Source organism: Colletes latitarsis, chromosome 8 (assembly GCF_051014445.1).
Source record: "Colletes latitarsis isolate SP2378_abdomen chromosome 8, iyColLati1, whole genome shotgun sequence".
In the NCBI taxonomy this organism is placed as follows: domain Eukaryota; kingdom Metazoa; phylum Arthropoda; class Insecta; order Hymenoptera; family Colletidae; genus Colletes; species Colletes latitarsis.
The window spans coordinates 29521735-29538845 of NC_135141.1; the positions used below are offsets into that span (position 1 = coordinate 29521735).

Consider the following 17111-nt stretch of genomic DNA (forward strand, 5'->3'; position numbering starts at 1 on the left):
ATCATGCGTCCGCGAAGGACCGAGACACAATGGAAATCGAAGAGAATTCGCGATTGTTTGCACACTTTAAACCAGCTGCATATAGTGTTAGAAATTTTAATATCGTTTTCGCGCGGTTTAAAAAGTTTAGCACAAAATTTAACACGATCTTACGGAATAACCTATTATAAATCCACGAATGTGTATTTATATTTTCCCCAAGAAAGATGTATTGGTACATATTTCTTAAATTCGAAGGGTAGAATGTATTTTTAAATCACTCTGTACACTCTTACGCGCAAAACTCGTATTTGTTCAAGCTCTTCGATCCGCACATATACCTATCCAATTTTACGCCTAGCACCGAGTTCAAAATAAAGCCCTTTCTCGTTCCATCGCGCCTTTCGAATACAGGATTGAATTCTACACCCCTTTCTGCAGTTAAAATCTTTCAATTATCGGTTTTTCATTGAAAATAGACTTCCTGTTAGTTGTCTTCCGCCTTGCGTTTATTGTCTACTTTGTTTGTGACTCGGAGATATAGTACTAAGACGTAATAATTTTAGATTCTCTTCGGTATGATTAGAAAAGATTAGATTAAAATATTCTAAAATATAGCTCGATTCGAGTTTCGAAAACATGGAATGCGATAATAGTACTCCATAAATATCTTTGTCAAGTTTCAAAATTTTCTGAGTATTCCTTTTATTGTCTCTATTTATCGAGCTATTGACAGAGTTTCTAAATAAAAACTAAAGCGTTGATATCGATGGATCGATGGTTCCGAGAAGCAGAAAATCTCTGAGATCGTTCGGAGGAAAAGACTTTTACTCCCACGATCTCAACGTTTTACGAGTATCTTCTAATATAGGAAACGTTCAAAGTTGAAATCTTGCTCGATTCTCTTCTCCCGTAAAACTGACCTTTGCTGTAAAGTTCTAAGGAAACATGGTGGATATTCAAATGTTGGTAAAGATACGAAACCAAGAGTACAGTATCGTCTCGCCTCCCTTCCATTTTATTTTTCATACATTCCATTGCCTCGAGAAGTGTAATAATTAACAAGGATCGTCAGAGAACCGAATCAGAGAACTTAACTCGAAGTTAGGAGTTATGGATTGGAACTAATTCACTATTCAGGAACATTGACTGTTCACTTTGTGTATCTAATCCTTAACTAACGAGCCTATTTAACTAGTACTGATGCTGTCTGTCAACGTAATCAATTCTGTCGTAAGATCGTATGAATATTCGTGATACGTGGGCATCGGCTTATGGTTCGAACGCTCGTAAAAGGGACGAGGCAGACAAAGAGTTTTTACGACAAATATCCGGTAACTTGTACATCGAGTTCTCGTACACGGTTGTTGTGTAATTAAGAGCGTGTTTCTACGGTCGACGTGTAATTAAGTTCGTGCATCCACTGTCACGTTACGTTCGCTCGAAACTGCCCACCACCCAAAGAGCTTCTTCAACCGCAGCGACAGAAACACTCGCGTACTATCTGCAACTGATACTGTCATACACGCAGGAAACGAGATTCTCGCGGTTCTGGGCAAGTAAATAATCCCTAAACGACGATTCTACGAGCCACAGGGAACCACAGATATTAATGATTTTTTTAAAAGCCGAAAAATTATGGAAGTTACATTTAAATTACGTTTCTCGATTCTATCAGCAAACTAGATGTTCATCGTCCCTATCAGACTTAAATCTTTTATTTATTTTAGCCCTCACGATGATCCAAAACGTTCGGTTAATATCGAAGTCTTTAATAATTTCCTATCTATATTTGAAGAACGATATTGTCGATAGTAAATCCACCTTTGCTCAGACAGCACACGTACATTTTTTGAGCTTCTCATTTCGAAGAATCCTAATAATTAATCATCTTCTCAATCCTCTCCCAAGTATCCATCGACTTCTTGCATTTGGTTTTACTGGTTCGCGGATCAAGGTGCAGCTTCTATCGTGCAGTTAAAATCCAGGAAGCAAACAGATAGCCAGGTTCTCGAGAATAATCTCTCAGCGTCGCGATGAAATAACGCGGGACATCGGTCAGTTTCCAGTTTCGATATAATATGTTGTACGCCAGTTACCGTCCACCAAGCATCGTTAATGGATTTTAATTAATGTCGTTCCTCGACCAGGTGCACGCTGCCGGGACGCTTAATTATTATACAAGACATCCTCTGGCCAGCGTTCCGCATTGGTTACGTAAATAATAAAACGAGTCTTCGGACCGAAAAAGCTCGCCTCCGAAGTCGACCTCCGAAACTGCGACAAATTATTCAGCGCGTTTGATATACGCGATACCTATAAATATTCGTTGAACTGTGTCGCTTCGACGAAACGAAAATGGAATACATAATTTGTACTTTAAACGCCGATATTTTTGGAGTAAAACGCGACAGTTGAAAATGGGTGGCGATCGTTCGATGAATTTCTTTTTAGTGTCGTCTCTGCGTTGCGAAAATTCGCTTTTAATTGCCCGTAAATAGATCGTCAGACGGATTCAGCGATTAAAACGAGAAGGAATAATCCTCGAGGCTTTATTTCCTAAGTTACAATAAATATTTATCGTATGAAATGAGCTTCGCTCGAAGGATTTAACAGGTTGATAAATCGTCGATGCTACTCGCTTTGAGAGTTCTATTTTCTCAGAGAAGAGAACTTCGTTTGAGGAAATTAACTGGCAAGTTATGAAACTTGCGCAGGAATCTCTGCATATTTTTAACTTTTCCTCGAACCGAAACTAAAGTTATAATTACGAGGAAAAACGATGAAACAGTTTCGTAAAGAAAGAATGCCAATTAAAGGGCAGGATTTAATTGACGGAGTCACTAAAGGATAATTTCTTTCTATTCCGTTCTAATCGATTCTATTATATTCGACATTGAAATATTAATAAGACGTTAGTCACATATTTATATAAAAATTTTTGTTTAGTAGATCTAATTGGTCTTATCGATCTACACGCGTGGTTGGAGGGCATGATAATTTCGAGACTAAATGATGGAAGCGATGGTTAAATCGTACGATTTTATCTTTGATTCCTGGCATCTCAGCAATTAAATCATGATGGATGACTTTGTTAGTGACGTACCACTTGCAAATGAGTTTCTGAATATTGGATTGACCTCGCCGAATCTGTTGGTCTTTCTCTAATACAGTCGACGCGTCCTCTAAACACAACGATTCTCAACGGATCTAACGATCCACATTGTGTTTCACGGGGGTTACGAGCGAGATACGTAAAACATGGAAAGCCACGGGCTACTTCCGCCTTCGTTTAAAGTCCTTCCCACGTGCGAGTTGTTTTCCCCTCTGGAACGTAAAATCGTGTCCTTACCGCGGAAAACGCAGAGTGCGTATCGAGTTCGACGAAAAGGAAAGGATCCAATTGGTTCTTGGGAAAAAAACAGCCGCTCGTGCTGCGAGAAAATGGTTTGCAGTGTTCCGGAAAAAAGGTTTCCGCGCGAACACGTGGACAGGTCTGTTGTTTTCTTTTCTTGTTTTCTCGAGTTCTATCGACGCAAGATAGGAATGTCGAACGTCTATTTCTCGTAGGATAGAAAGATCGCGTGTAATTGACTATCGTTCCATGCGAACGCGCTAGAAAAACGATAGAAAATACGACGTACGAAATTCCAACGTTCGATACGCGTGGCGATGTTTCGAAAAGGAGGAAAAAAGGAATAATCGTTCGTTGGATCGATAGCTCGTTAAGTCTTCACGAGGCTGTTAACTTTTGACGCGATCGTAAACGAGCAATAGTGATCATTCGGAAGGTTGCACGAATTACAGGCAACGATGGGCACTGCTCTAAGTATCGTTACGTTCGTACAACCTCCGTCAAAGAAAAATAAGGAGGTGCAAGGAATATACGAGAAAATATAGAGGTCAATGGAAGCACAACGATAAACTTATTAGGAACAATTGATATTCTCGGTTTGAAGATACAACAAAGGCAAAGGGTCGAGCACTTGCGTCTGATAAATATTTTATGGGCTTTCTCGTTTAATTGGGAGTGCGTGCTGCGTGGATATAAAGTATGTAATATCTAGATAACATTTGATTCGGTACGCTTCCAGCCCCCAATTCTTGTCAATAACGTATGAAACACTATCACAAGTTTAATGCATTAAATACTTTTTCCAAATTGTTACATCTCATTCCGTGATATTTTATATGTATTAAAAGCAAGCAGAAGTTCGAAAGAAACTAGGAAGTGCGGAACTTCAAAGTTTGGAGCAGCTGAAATTTCTTATTCATAATTCATTGCTTGTCATGCTGCTTCTGGTGTTCTACACGCGTCACGCGCCTAATTAATCTCGTGCGCAGAAAGGTTACTAATTTCCTACACAGTGCACGAGTTAAACCAAAATTAGAGACTCGAATAACGTTCTAGATAACACCTACGAGTGCTCGAAAGGTATAATATCTGACTAGAAATTAGTTTCTATTCTAAAACAGTAAACTTTCGATGGGTGGAGTAACAAAAAAAAAGTGTATAGTTAGATTAGGGATTAGTTATTTATCTAAACTATAGGCAAAGGTGTACATAAGGTTACAGAAAGAGAAACATAAATGTTACGAGAAAATAATAGAAAGTGTGTGACGAAAAACAGGCTTGGTTACAGGAGTGGTCGAGTGGAAACGCCTAATTTATGACCACTTGGACCCGTCGACTGGCGTCAGAACGTCATTGAATACGAAGCGTCATGAGTCAAAGTCCTTTTATTCTTAAGAACACGTTTTCTCAAGCGGTATCAAATGTGTTCATCCGATTACGAGTTTGCCACGCAATAATATTAATTTTGAAAATATTTACCCTGAAGAGGAACACGTTTCCAATCGATCGAAAAGTGAGAAAAATCAATGTATTATTTATAAGTTAATTTAAATTTTGTTTTGGTAGTACGAAAGCAGGTAAAATTACGCGAGCCACGTATCATCTAACGACCTTGACACAATTCGGAGTTACAAAGGAACGGAAATTGTTGAAACAGACGACAATCAATGTTTGTACCACTGCCGTATTTGCACGATATGCTCGAAATTTGCTCCTTCTCGTAAATACAGTAATTTACTACAAAATGAATGATTGATCGTGCAAGCAATCGTTTCTTTCGTTGCAGTTGCGCATGCAACGACGACAACGCGTTCTTGTGTTTTCTCGAATCGAGGGTGCAGTTTTTTTTTCGTGAACCGTGTCAAGATCAATCCGTAATTTCATTCAAAAAACACGAACAAACAGTTCCTATTCAGAACTGGCGTCTTTGCCCTCGACTAACAACCTGAACAGAAATCGGAAGTTTCGTTCAACCCTTCCAGCATACCATAATATTAATTTTAGGGTTCAGTTAGTCATAATAGAGTCGGTCACTGATAAAAGACGAACAAATCAAAACCGCCGACAATATCCTCTGGATCGTTTTCACTCGACAACTCACACACACCCAAACATACAGCAAACACGACGAAACTAATTTTCTGTCTTTATTTCTATCCGATCAGCATCAAAGTCGAGCTCAATCAATTACATTAATTGCAAGCACGATGCAATTGGGCCACAAATTGCATCCTGCAATCGTTAATTGCTGCTGACAATAATTATAGTTGTAATCGTCACACGCGGATACGGCGGACTACGGATTGCAAATACAGCTTGCAAAAAGCGTCCTCGAAGAACGGGTTGAAAAGTGATTTTTGAACGTGGAGTTCCCCATGATTGGAAACACAGGGCCAAGATCGTTCGAGCAGTGCGAAGGTTTCAGAAATACGATTGTATTTTCCAACTTTGAAACATTTTCTTAACGTCGAACTCGAGACTGCGGCCAGCGGCAAATTCCTGTGGATATTATATGATCGAAACTCTGCGCAGATTTCGCAGTAGTCGACAGGATATTGGAATACCTCTGGCAGCGGAGAGGGTTGATAATTCATTTCTAGCCATAGTTCGATTCTTCTCGGTGCGCTAGAAGGAAACATCAATGCTCGTGAATCGAATAGTTCGTACGAAGATTGAATATTCTCGTCAAAGTTTCTGCCCACGGTGGGGTGAACAACAGAAACAGTAGGTGAGATAGAAACCTGTTACATCTTCGATGGGAGGGGGACTAACAAAAAAAAAAAACAAACTAAATAAAACAACAGCTTTTGCTCGTCGATATTTTAAACGCAGAAGAACCTCCATCGTGGCTCGAAACGCCATAAGATCGAATCAATCATAGTCTTCTTGGAACATTGCCTCGTAGATAGCAAATTATTTGTAAACATTAGATTGGGTCAAGGCAATGAAGTAAACGGCACTTCGAGAGTTTACTTTAATCTTTCATTGCTGAGTAACTATAGCAAGAACGACCTACGTTCGTGTAACATTCTTTAGTTGCTGCGATGTGTAGACTTACCACCTGAAGTTGTGACAAGCATTTATGAATCGTCCTACACAAACAGAGTGCTATTTGGTACAGTATAAAAACGATGTTGACTCTCGAGAATTGTTAAGGTAACCATAAATCTCGAGAAAGAATTATTTTGTTTGCTGCGTTATATAATCGAGCAATTTAATTATATATACTTACTAACAACTAGAATGATTACTGCTTCTCTGTTGGAGCTACTATACTATTGAAGATATCGCTTCCTCTCGTTAAAAAGTATACTGACAGCGTAATACCAAAGTCGCGATACAACTTGGTGTATCAGGTGTGCTCGATCGAATTTCATCAGGCACCCTTCAGCAATGGTGAATAAATTCCACGATCGAATGGTTCTTTCGTCTACATCGTGAATGAAAAGGATGTCACACGACAACGCCTCGAGAAAAACGGGCTCAAGGTTAATGTTGTTCGACCGTGCACACATAACGTTATGAGTATTTGCACCGCTCTGTATCGATCGTCGTCAATCGACATGCGATAGCGAACAAAATCGAACGATGGTCCTGTCGTGGGCGAAAGTAACCTCAGCTCGACGACAAATCACGTTACGCGGCCTTCTTATCTGCCTCCCTTCTTCTTGGCCACCCCTTCTGATGGCTCTTCGCGATCGATCATCGAGACCAAGTCGAATCGATCCTGATATGACGGATCAGACGTCCGGCAACCTGACGCCCAACGACGCCGTAAGCAATTTCTTCCCTAAACGCAACCCTTGTATACGACTTTCGAGTCGAAAGTTTCTACGGACTTCTTTCTTCGCTCTTTTGCAGGCTGCGTCGAGGAGGAGGACGAACGAAGACAGTGGTTCGTTACAAAATTGTTTGATTCCTTGGAAATATTCGTCTTTACACGCGTGTCTCGTTTTTTAGTTTGGATATTAATTTATTTCCGTAGAGAGTTCATAAAAAAACTGTCGAAAAATGTAAAGAGGCGCGCAAGAAATTTTGCTTGGTAATATACGAGTATTGCGACGTACTTGAAAAAGTAACGGGACAATTTATTTTTTGGGTACTTCATATTTAAATTTATTCATTCGCGAAACTACGTTCGTGGAAAATGTGCATCATCGTTCTTAACTTTTTTTTATGATAAAAATTCATCATTGTCTTGTTTGGAGCCACCGCAATTTGAAAGCCCGCAATCTCCGACTCGAGCTTTACGAGAATCCCGACGTTAACCTGTTTAAAATTCGACGTGGCAATAAAAAGCAGAAAAAAAACTGGAAAAAAATCTACCGAAGAAATCGTAAGGAGTCGTTCAGAATATTTGGTTCGAAGATTCAATTTTATTAGGCGATCTATAAAATGACCGACCGGTCTGCGGCGCTCTACCTGTGCAATAAACGTTTGGAACGCCTCGAAATCAACACGTGTCCCATTGGCACGCTTCGGGGTTCACCGCTGTGCAAGTTAGACACTGGAATGTAACATCTGGGACCCTATAACTAGGATCCTCCAGCCGACCCTAAGTGACCTAGTCCTTCGCACGCGTAACACAGTTCTTACCAGGTTACCGGTACTTGTAACTCCATCGACCAGGCGATGATCTTTAATTTATTTACCACTACCACGCGGGACCGATAGAAACGAGATCAATCGAAGCTATGAATGACATTTATATTTGAAAGCGAAGAGCAATTTAGATCGCGTACTTCTTCTTAAAGCATGCTTCTCATCACGCGAAGTAGAGAAAAAGAATGAAAACTAATATCGTGTAAATATCTGATCTAATAGCTAGTTCCAGTAATCCACTAATTTTGACAATACTTTCAGTGACTTAATCCCTTTATTACTATGGTCTTTACGAACTATTAATTATGATTAAAGCGGGGGAATACCAGTCGTAAACCACGGGTCGCCAATCGGCGTAGGTAAGCTCAGAGTACCTGTTCAGTGTGAAGTTCTTATAAACGCGTCGACGTATAAAATTTTATAGCAACCAGCTATGTAATTCGGAAATCCCATTTTTGACAGATGTTTTTTAGAATCATTATGTTTACCTGCAGGTAGACAATCGTTTAGGTCATTCTAGAAGACAAAATGAGGATAAATATTCTGACAAAAGCTTCAGCATTTACAAAAATTCTTTGACCACTAAGAATTTGCATAAAACATTCCACGTCTAACGCTACCATGCTCGTCATTTCTTTTTACGATTTCGTCTGAAAAATTTCCACCGTGCATCATTAGCCTACTTAACCTCCGACTAAAATACTTTCCGCAGGATGACATAACACACACGGTATACACCGTCGCTGAAAAGTATTTGATTGCTCGTTACACGTAAAAACATCGTAATCTCGAAACGGAGACAAATTTTGAACGAAAGCACCAGATCGAGCGCGTCCAAAACTCGTCCGAAACGTTTCTAAATTCACAAACGATACGTTTTCGATTTTTAGTACTCGCGATGGAGAACACTGATCTACGGTTAAGTTTGTTAGCTTCCTCGTACGTTTGTCGAGCCCTCGTTAAAATGAAAGCTTCGAGTTCACTTTACGGCGCTCAAAGATTAAAGCGACGTTCCTGTCAAAGAAAAAAAGAAAAACCCCCTGGCATCGGGTTGCACAGAGCTCGGTGTCGCGTAGCTAGGGGCGTTAATTTGTTCGTTGGTGTTTCTGTAAGTGATATTGGGTGTCTCGCTTTGCGTGTCGCGGCCTCGACGACGCCTGATCGCTTAGTTCGAAGTCGCGAGCGGGAAAACGGCGTATTTTCGCGTCGCGAAACGATACAACGCCGAGGCGAGTGTAATTTCTGAAATAGGATGAGCACACGGCAGGGACGCGTAACGATTTTCGATATTTCACGGCGATTAAGTGACTCGTGATCGAACATAGCCCTTATTACTGCCGCGGTCGCGAGCAGCGAGGGTGAGGCCAGCCAGAACGCGAAAGACAGGAAGAAAACTGGAGATAATGAGGAGCGAAAAACGGGGGAAGGTGTTGGAGGTAAAAATCAATGTCCGTGGAAAAATCTGGTTACGAAGGGACGACCTTTCCCCTGTGCTCGTCCTCTCGCAGCCCAATTTACTTCAACCTTTTCGACCCTTTACCTTTTTTATTTATTTTAAAGTTAGCAAATAATTATCTACGTCGTTTTGCGTTTTAAAAGAATTAACGAGTAATTTCGATCCCGATAGAGGATAGCAACACTTTGAAATACGCGAAGCAGCTTTTAGTTTACCATCGTAGATTCTTAACGGAATGAAAAGCCCCGGCGAGATATTAATGAAATTGTCGTAACTCCGTTACAGTGAAAGACGTGGAGGGAATCGCGGCGAATAAATACGTTGGAAAGGTGGAACAGAAAACGGAAAGCCAGGGAATCGACGACGCTGGGAAGAAGCGACGGGTATCGTTTGGCGTTCGTCCAGCTGCAGGTCGTTGTTGTAACTTTTATCAAATTCTTCGGCGTCGGGATCCGGTTAAACGAAATTTCTTGAAAAATTTCTCGTCGCGCGAAATTCACGGACGGCCGCGTCAGACGCGTTACGTAATACTTTTCTCGCTGGAGACAAAGAGCAAATCTAACGAAGCCGGACGCGGTGAAAAAGTCGCGGAAAAAGCTGGCGAACGAACGAAGGGCGACGCGCAATGGCAGATTACATCACGGACGGATGATTATAAAAGCGCCTCGAGTCGATTGTTGTTAATATTTTAATTTCGTTATCGCGCATCGGATGTTTTTACCGTTTATAAATATAAATATTGTTGTCCAAGGTGTCGTCGTGGGTTAATACGCAGAAACCTAATTTATTCTCGGAAAAACAAGGTTCACAGACTTATTGGAAAAGATGTTCTAAGACTCTTTCGTCGTAGATGGCGGTCTGGACGAAGAAACGAAAAATGTGAAGGAACGCGACGAGGAAGACGACGATCGTTGTTTAGAGGCTGTGAATTTGAAGCTGAAGGAATTCATGTACAACTTCTATGTTCATTTAGTCGCGTACGCGATCTTCGCGTTGATCGTAATCGCGACTATTCTGACCGGATACTTTTTCACATCTTAACGAGTAAATTTAAATCTCTTTCGTGGAAGCATTGCATTAGTATAAGTAGTTGCTTTTGTACGATACCGGGGAAATACTCGGAACGCAGTTTAATCGTTCTTAAAGAATAAAGATCGAGCAAGAAAATTGTCTGCCAAGATTATTCGTCAAGAGTCATCGAGAATATGGAAAGCATCGTTGAAAAGGATGACCTTAGAGAAAAATTCTTTCTCATGCTCGTTGTTTGATACCACTCGTAACATTCCTTGACATTTCTCCGGATTTGTGCAACCGAATAAATTCAAGGATTCCATTTCTCGTACACTCTAATCGTAAAGCAATAATTTGCTAGACGAATCGAAAACATAACTCGGTAAACTTGGTTAACAAATGAAACATTTATAACGTCTACGAGGTTTGAAGAGGCGTAGGATTTCGGGGTTAAGCGGCTCAGAACTTTCGTTCCCAAAAATATCGAATACCCTGAAACTCATGGGACATACGGAAGCGCGACGAAGAAAAGGGGGTGGAGAGAGTTTCAGACTTAAGCAGCTTGAAATCTAAAATTGATCTTGAAGGATACCAAACACCCTGAAATCCAAGCTTGACGAATCAGCTCGAGGGCAAGAGGTGGTGAAAAATTTAATAATTAAACGACTGGAAACTTTCATCGTCTCGGGTGTCAAATCCCCTAAAACATGGAAAACTCGACGTAGCACGGAGGCGAGAAGCAGCACAAAAGTTAAGAGCTAATTAGTTCGAGATCCAAAATTCATTTTCAAAGTCTTTGAAGTTTATAAAGTACAAGAAAGCAGATGACGAGGCGCTTAACATTTTGGAATAATTAATCTTCGGAGGTGTTAAACATTACGAAACATTTTTCCACGTAATTGAAAGTTCTCTACAATTGCGACGAGATGCAACTGGAAAATAGAATTGCTAACGTCCAGTTTGTGAGGAGTATACAAATACATTTACGAGGGTAAATTATTAAATTAGTATTGGTACCAAGATATCAATGCCCCTAAGCTACGGTCTATTTGGCTCGTGCCTGAAAATCCACGAAAGTGGAGGAATTACGAACACCGGGAGGAACTCAGACGTCGTAACAGACGTTATCGCATAATCGATAGTCATGGTCGTTCAGCATGGTTTGTCCGGCGTGTCGAAGAACCGAAGGCGCGTCGCGATATCGAATTATGCGAAAAGCACGCGCTCCCTGGCGTTCCGTCGACGGACAATCTCGTTTGCTCCGACCAGCGATCTGGCACTCGGTCTTTAAACGACTGTAAGCTTTGGTTTGCGCAACCTAACCGCCGCTATTGATCCGAATACCGAATCGAAACTGGACAATGACTGACGTATCGATTCCATGGTGTGTCCCAGTTCCATCGAGACGCTCGTGGAAAAGATACAACGAGCTTTATGCTCCTTTCGTTTCCAGCGTTATCGCGATCGCGTGGGTTGCCCACCCCCGTTGTCGCGTAATCATAACAGTTACCACGTGGTCGGCTGTTTTTATACAAAGATGATCGTCCTCTGCGCACCCCCAAAGACTACAAACAACCGTATCGACTGTCACCACCTGTTCATTGCGTCGTAGTTCAGTTTTATCTACTAAAAACAATATATGGACCGTTTATTTTGAAAGTGGTGCAAGTCCATTTTTTAAAAAAATAATCTTTTCATTTGTAACGAGTCGATATTTAATATCTTAAAAGTCTGGTATAAGAAATTGCGTAGCCATTGACATATTTCCATATACTTGTGTTAAATGCAATTGTACGACGATATTACAGTTTTCACCCCGATGAGCAATTTTTGGGGGGCTCTACGAAACGACAGTTAATAGATTAAGCAGTAAATCGTTACTGTTGCCGTTTGGGGATTCTATAAAAATGGGAAACAGTAACCGATGCACCTGACCGAAGCAATCGAACGAATCGACGTCGAGGACTCTTGGTAGATTCTTCAGAGTGACCTTGGCACCCTTGCGGTCTGCATGGCGGCGCGTTCCCCATCGACGTTTGCGAATACTGCTATTGGCAGAGGCAGAATTCCGTTTAATCGAAGGGACATCGATTGCCCTGACGCAGCCAGACGGACGAATTACACTTTACCCGCTCGCCAGACGCGTTTATTGAACCCCCCGATTCGTCAAATTTTTGTATTCCTCTCGACAGAAATCCCTTGGCAAGCCTCCTTGAATAATCTTTCAATTTAAATGAGAAATATACCGTATTTACTCTGATGAAAAAATGCTGATCAAGTACTGGGCGAATAAAAATAATTTTTGGGGAGAAATCTTTCTTTCGATCGTTTACTGATACGTTTCCATTTAACCACCCTGTACGTTGGCGAGTAACTTTCCAGTCTCGCCTTCGATCGGATGTGGAATTCAGTGGAACAGAGTATGAATGACGCGACGCCCAAGAACTGCAAGTCTGTGTTTTCACGAAAGATTAAATATTACTATTTTCTGTTTCGATTTGCCTGGTTTACTCGACAAAGGAGAATATATCCGACATAATCCCACGGTTGAAGTCTAATGAATTTTGTAACTCTAAAAGAGATACACGTGTAGAGATTCTGGCTTGTTAAATTCTTGATCAGTTTAACAAGCATCTATTACAGATAGCTTATCGTGAAGTGGCTATTATGTAGAGTAAGATCCTACTAAGAGATTTCACTACTCTTTATTAATATGTAAGAAAGAAACTTAACGTTTATCGTCTCGATAAGCACACCTGATAATCGACTAAGCTCAGTAGTGGTTTATCGTAACGCGACAGCAAAATAAACGATAGCACGACCGCTGCAGTATTTTCTACACTAAACACACAATTCAACCAATAGCTATAAATCGTGAGCCCGATCGGGTTTCACGTGTCCTCGGAGTGGCTTCCGTCGACAGAAACCGCTTCCTCGAGATCGTACGTCCGCAGATCCATTTTTTCCCCCTAAATATTTGTCGAGCAAACTTTCGCGCAAACGACGGGGAATAAAAAAAAATCGAAAACTAGTCCAAGTTTCATAATTCGTTCTAGAGAAAAGATCTTGTTCCGTGCGAGAACCTTTTAGAAGCAGGCCTTGACACGATAGTCTGATCTTTGAATTGTATACTTCGAAAACACGCGAATATGGCGAAAACCTCGATATTTAATCCGTGTGTGAATAATCCGAGGTCTGTCGGATAACACCGAAACAATCAGTATCGAATGTATATCTGATTTTTATTATTTAAAAAACCTTTTCTTTGTGAAAATCATCTATTTTCATCGCAGATTCAAATTCTTCGGCCAAGAAACATCAGGCATAATTTCCAGCGAATTTATTCCGCGATACGAATTGGTCCGCGTCGCTCATTCAGGCGAGCATATATCGAGCTCGAGTTGGTAAATGTTAAATTTACGAGTCGATGTAAATGCCACGAATACGTCAGAAAAGTTACTAAGTTCGCTTTAAGTTATCCGTAACCTGGAAAATTGAGCGTACGCCCAGTTATGGTTTTCCTGGTGCCGTGGGTCTCCCTCGAGCAACCCTTAACTAGTGGTGGTGGAAATCTTAGGTAAAAATCTGCAAGTATATCAAGAATAAGAGAGCACGGAAGCATTGACATTTAGACCGTTGTCGATAATAAAATAACGTTTTTCGTCTACTGATAATTATTCGCGTAACGTTTTATGCAAATATTGGCAACTTCTTTTTGAAACTAAATCCATACCAAGTACTCGTGTTGCTGGATTCGATACTCTTCGATACGTCAACCGGAAGCATCGATACGTATCGAATCCAAGAGCACAAGCAGGTATCAAAATGGATTGATACCAAACGACACGTTACTCTTAGATATCGATACCTATCGATACTTTCGCATAGGTATAGAACTGGGTCGATAACGGATGATACTCGTAAAGTATCGATGGTATCAACGCGATATTGTTCCCATTGTTGCTCTTAACCATCGTCAGTGATGTTCGACGGTTCGACGAGAGCAGAGGGGCGAGGGAAAAAGAAACTCAGAGCCGATTTACTGGTTTACCTAGAGCTTGGCCAAAGAAAGTACGAACATTCCGCGATACCGTGGAACATGATTGGAATGCAAATGCGCGTTCATTCGTGCGAATGGCGATCAATTAATATTTGTTCGAGCCAATCCGTGAATCGGTGGCGTAAATTAGTAAATTGTTATCGATGTAGAGCCGTAGGAAAGCAGATGATACTAAATGGTGCGCAAAGTCCGACGGGGGAAAATAATGTTACAGTAAATCGAAGTGCAGTGTTGAGGAAAATAGTGTAGAGTATAATGGTAAGTGCATGTAATACCCACATAAGTCTAAAGTGCAACGAATTCAGTGTAAAATATAAAGTGCAAATACGGAGAAAGTAAAGAGCAATGGCTGCGGAGAGCCCCGGAGCGTAATGTCGCAGAAAATCACGGAACACGGACTGAACGATGTTGAATCGGCTCAAAAAATGGGGAATCCAATAAGGACAGAAAGAGTGCAAACTACTCGCTGTTACCGAAAGAACAAACAGTGTTGAGTGCAATCTGCAGACTATTGCCAGGGTGCTTGAGGGCAGACGCGCTGGGAATCAAAGGGTATTCAAAGTTAGATCGTGTGGAATAGATTCAAAGAGTCCAAAGTTACACAATTATAGACCGTTGCCCCGTAGTTCCGAAAAACTATGGTGCAAAAACGGAATATCGTAGACTGCAAACGTGAAAATAATTTCACAATAAACGTCTACTAATTCAGATATGAAAATTTACAGTTCATTCCTTTTTCAGGCATAAAAATAAACCAAATTTTCGCCATTTTTAATTTTTTTTCTTCAAGCTGCTCATTCTTTGATAGCTCAGTTTATTTAACCCTTAATTATTTGAAAATGTATGTAATCCTCCATTGTTCGTTATTTGTTAAAGGCTCTAAAGCAAAGTTGATCTCCATTTACCAATTTAGTAAAAATCAACATTAAGTAAAATAATTCAGTCGAGATTGAGAGCCCCACTTAAGGGTTAAATTTCTGTCTTTGACTTCTTGGTACTCCCCTGTACGAAAGAAAAATAAATAATTGCGTAAAAGTATTACTTAAAACAGTGTTAGAGTCTGAGACGCTATTAAGATGGTTCGAGTTATTGACCCCGAGATTTTTTAAGCTTGGCTGGTGCAGTTCCGCGATCCCGGAAGTCGAGGAACGGAATCGAAACCGGGAAACGCGCGCGGCAAAAAGGAACGAAAATTTTTCCAAGCGGTTCTGGCGCGACTGCCGGTCTCGGCAAACGTCGTCCCTTATCGGGAGCAGGGTGCCCGACTGTCTGGCCAAGTAGTTTGTTCTGTATTCGAGCCAACTGGAGTCCGCTACGTATACACGGTGAACAGAAAACACTCCCCTTTTGCCCGAGGCACCGCATTCTTCTGTCTGCCGCGTCAGAAACTTCTTACGCCGAGTGGAAACGCATCGCGGCTCGTTTACGCGACGCGTCCACCAGCTACCCCTCGGAGTAAACATAAACGAGAGCAAACGCTTCGTAACGAGTCGCCATTGACGAGCCTCAACGATGTTTAATGAGACGAGAGCCTATTGTAAGTCTTGCCCACAACCGTGGATGAATCGTTCTTTTTTTCTTGAATTTTCTTTGTCAAAAAAATTGACTGAACTGTCTGTATCAATGCTATCAGGTTGGCCAAGAAGTTCGTGCAGTTATCGACTCATTTGTAAACATCCCTCTCGTTTCATGGGAGAAACTAATCGAGGTGATTAGCTGTTCAATGGCTTCATATTTGTAACTTTTATTAATATAACTAGTGTTTGTAAATTTCTTTCGAAAATCGAACTTTTTCCCTTTTTGGAGAAAGACAGAAAGTGATCGATTTGACAGTCCCGACATTTTTGCAAAGTTAAATGTGAAAAGTTCGCGAATTCCGTTTCCGGGATCGCCGTGGGAAATGCGTTCCCGTGGCGATGAGATATATTTCATATTAAAATAACTGAATCTTTTTATCAGAAGGACATTATACTCAAAAGGATCACGAGTGAACATAATTGCGCTGGATAAATTTTATCGTGCGTGTATCGTACATTTTTTAAACGCTACGAGCCACTACGATGATTAGCTATTACGTCAGCGTGAAATAACTATCGCATAGCATCCTGTGTACGAGCAGAATAAAATTTTCTCGTGCCTGGGCTACTTTCAGTCGACATGGGATGCGACAACGATCTCGTTAAATTATTACTTGCTTCAATTAGCTTATCAATTCATTCCGGAAACAATCGCGCATAAGTTTGCGGTGTGAGAATTATGGACATAAATGGTACAAGGTAAACTGTGCGCTTAATTGTGATTTTTATCGGTGCTCGTGAAATATAGCGTAAGAATCGGATTTTGTGCAATCGTACGTATTCATGCACGTTCCAATTAATGAAATCGTCAATTATTTATCCAATAACTACTGCACACTCCGTTGAAAAAGATACACGGCTGAACGAATCGAAGATTCTTCGCAAAACAGATTCAAACGAATACACGAGAATCGATTTGAAATTATAAGGCAATTAAAGAGAAGTCTTCTAACGTTCTGGAGTTTTGGTACAAGCGTTCGAAATGGCGGCCTTGAACTGTACATTGAAAACGAGAAGAAGGAGCAGTAAAAGCGAATAGATATAACTTTGTAATTCGACATGAAATACTGT

The 17111-nt window shown here is 40.8% G+C and overlaps 2 protein-coding genes across 6 annotated transcripts in view; one reads left to right on the forward strand and one right to left on the reverse strand.

Moving 5' to 3' along the window:
* LOC143345020 (phytanoyl-CoA dioxygenase, peroxisomal-like) overlaps positions 1-17111 on the forward strand; it is a 55104-nt gene that overhangs the window by 27370 nt on the left and 10623 nt on the right. The window contains exon 4 of one of the 4 annotated variants that reach the window (XM_076771716.1): positions 9678-9803. The exons of the other annotated variants lie outside the window; for them this stretch is intronic. The gene's annotated coding sequence lies outside the window, so the exon portion shown is untranslated. The remainder of the gene's footprint in view (positions 1-9677; positions 9804-17111) is intronic. 4 annotated transcript variants of the gene reach the window in all.
* The window catches only part of LOC143345013 (uncharacterized), a 44529-nt gene that overhangs the window by 20956 nt on the left and 6462 nt on the right, over positions 1-17111 (reverse strand). The gene's annotated exons all lie outside the window — the stretch shown is intronic.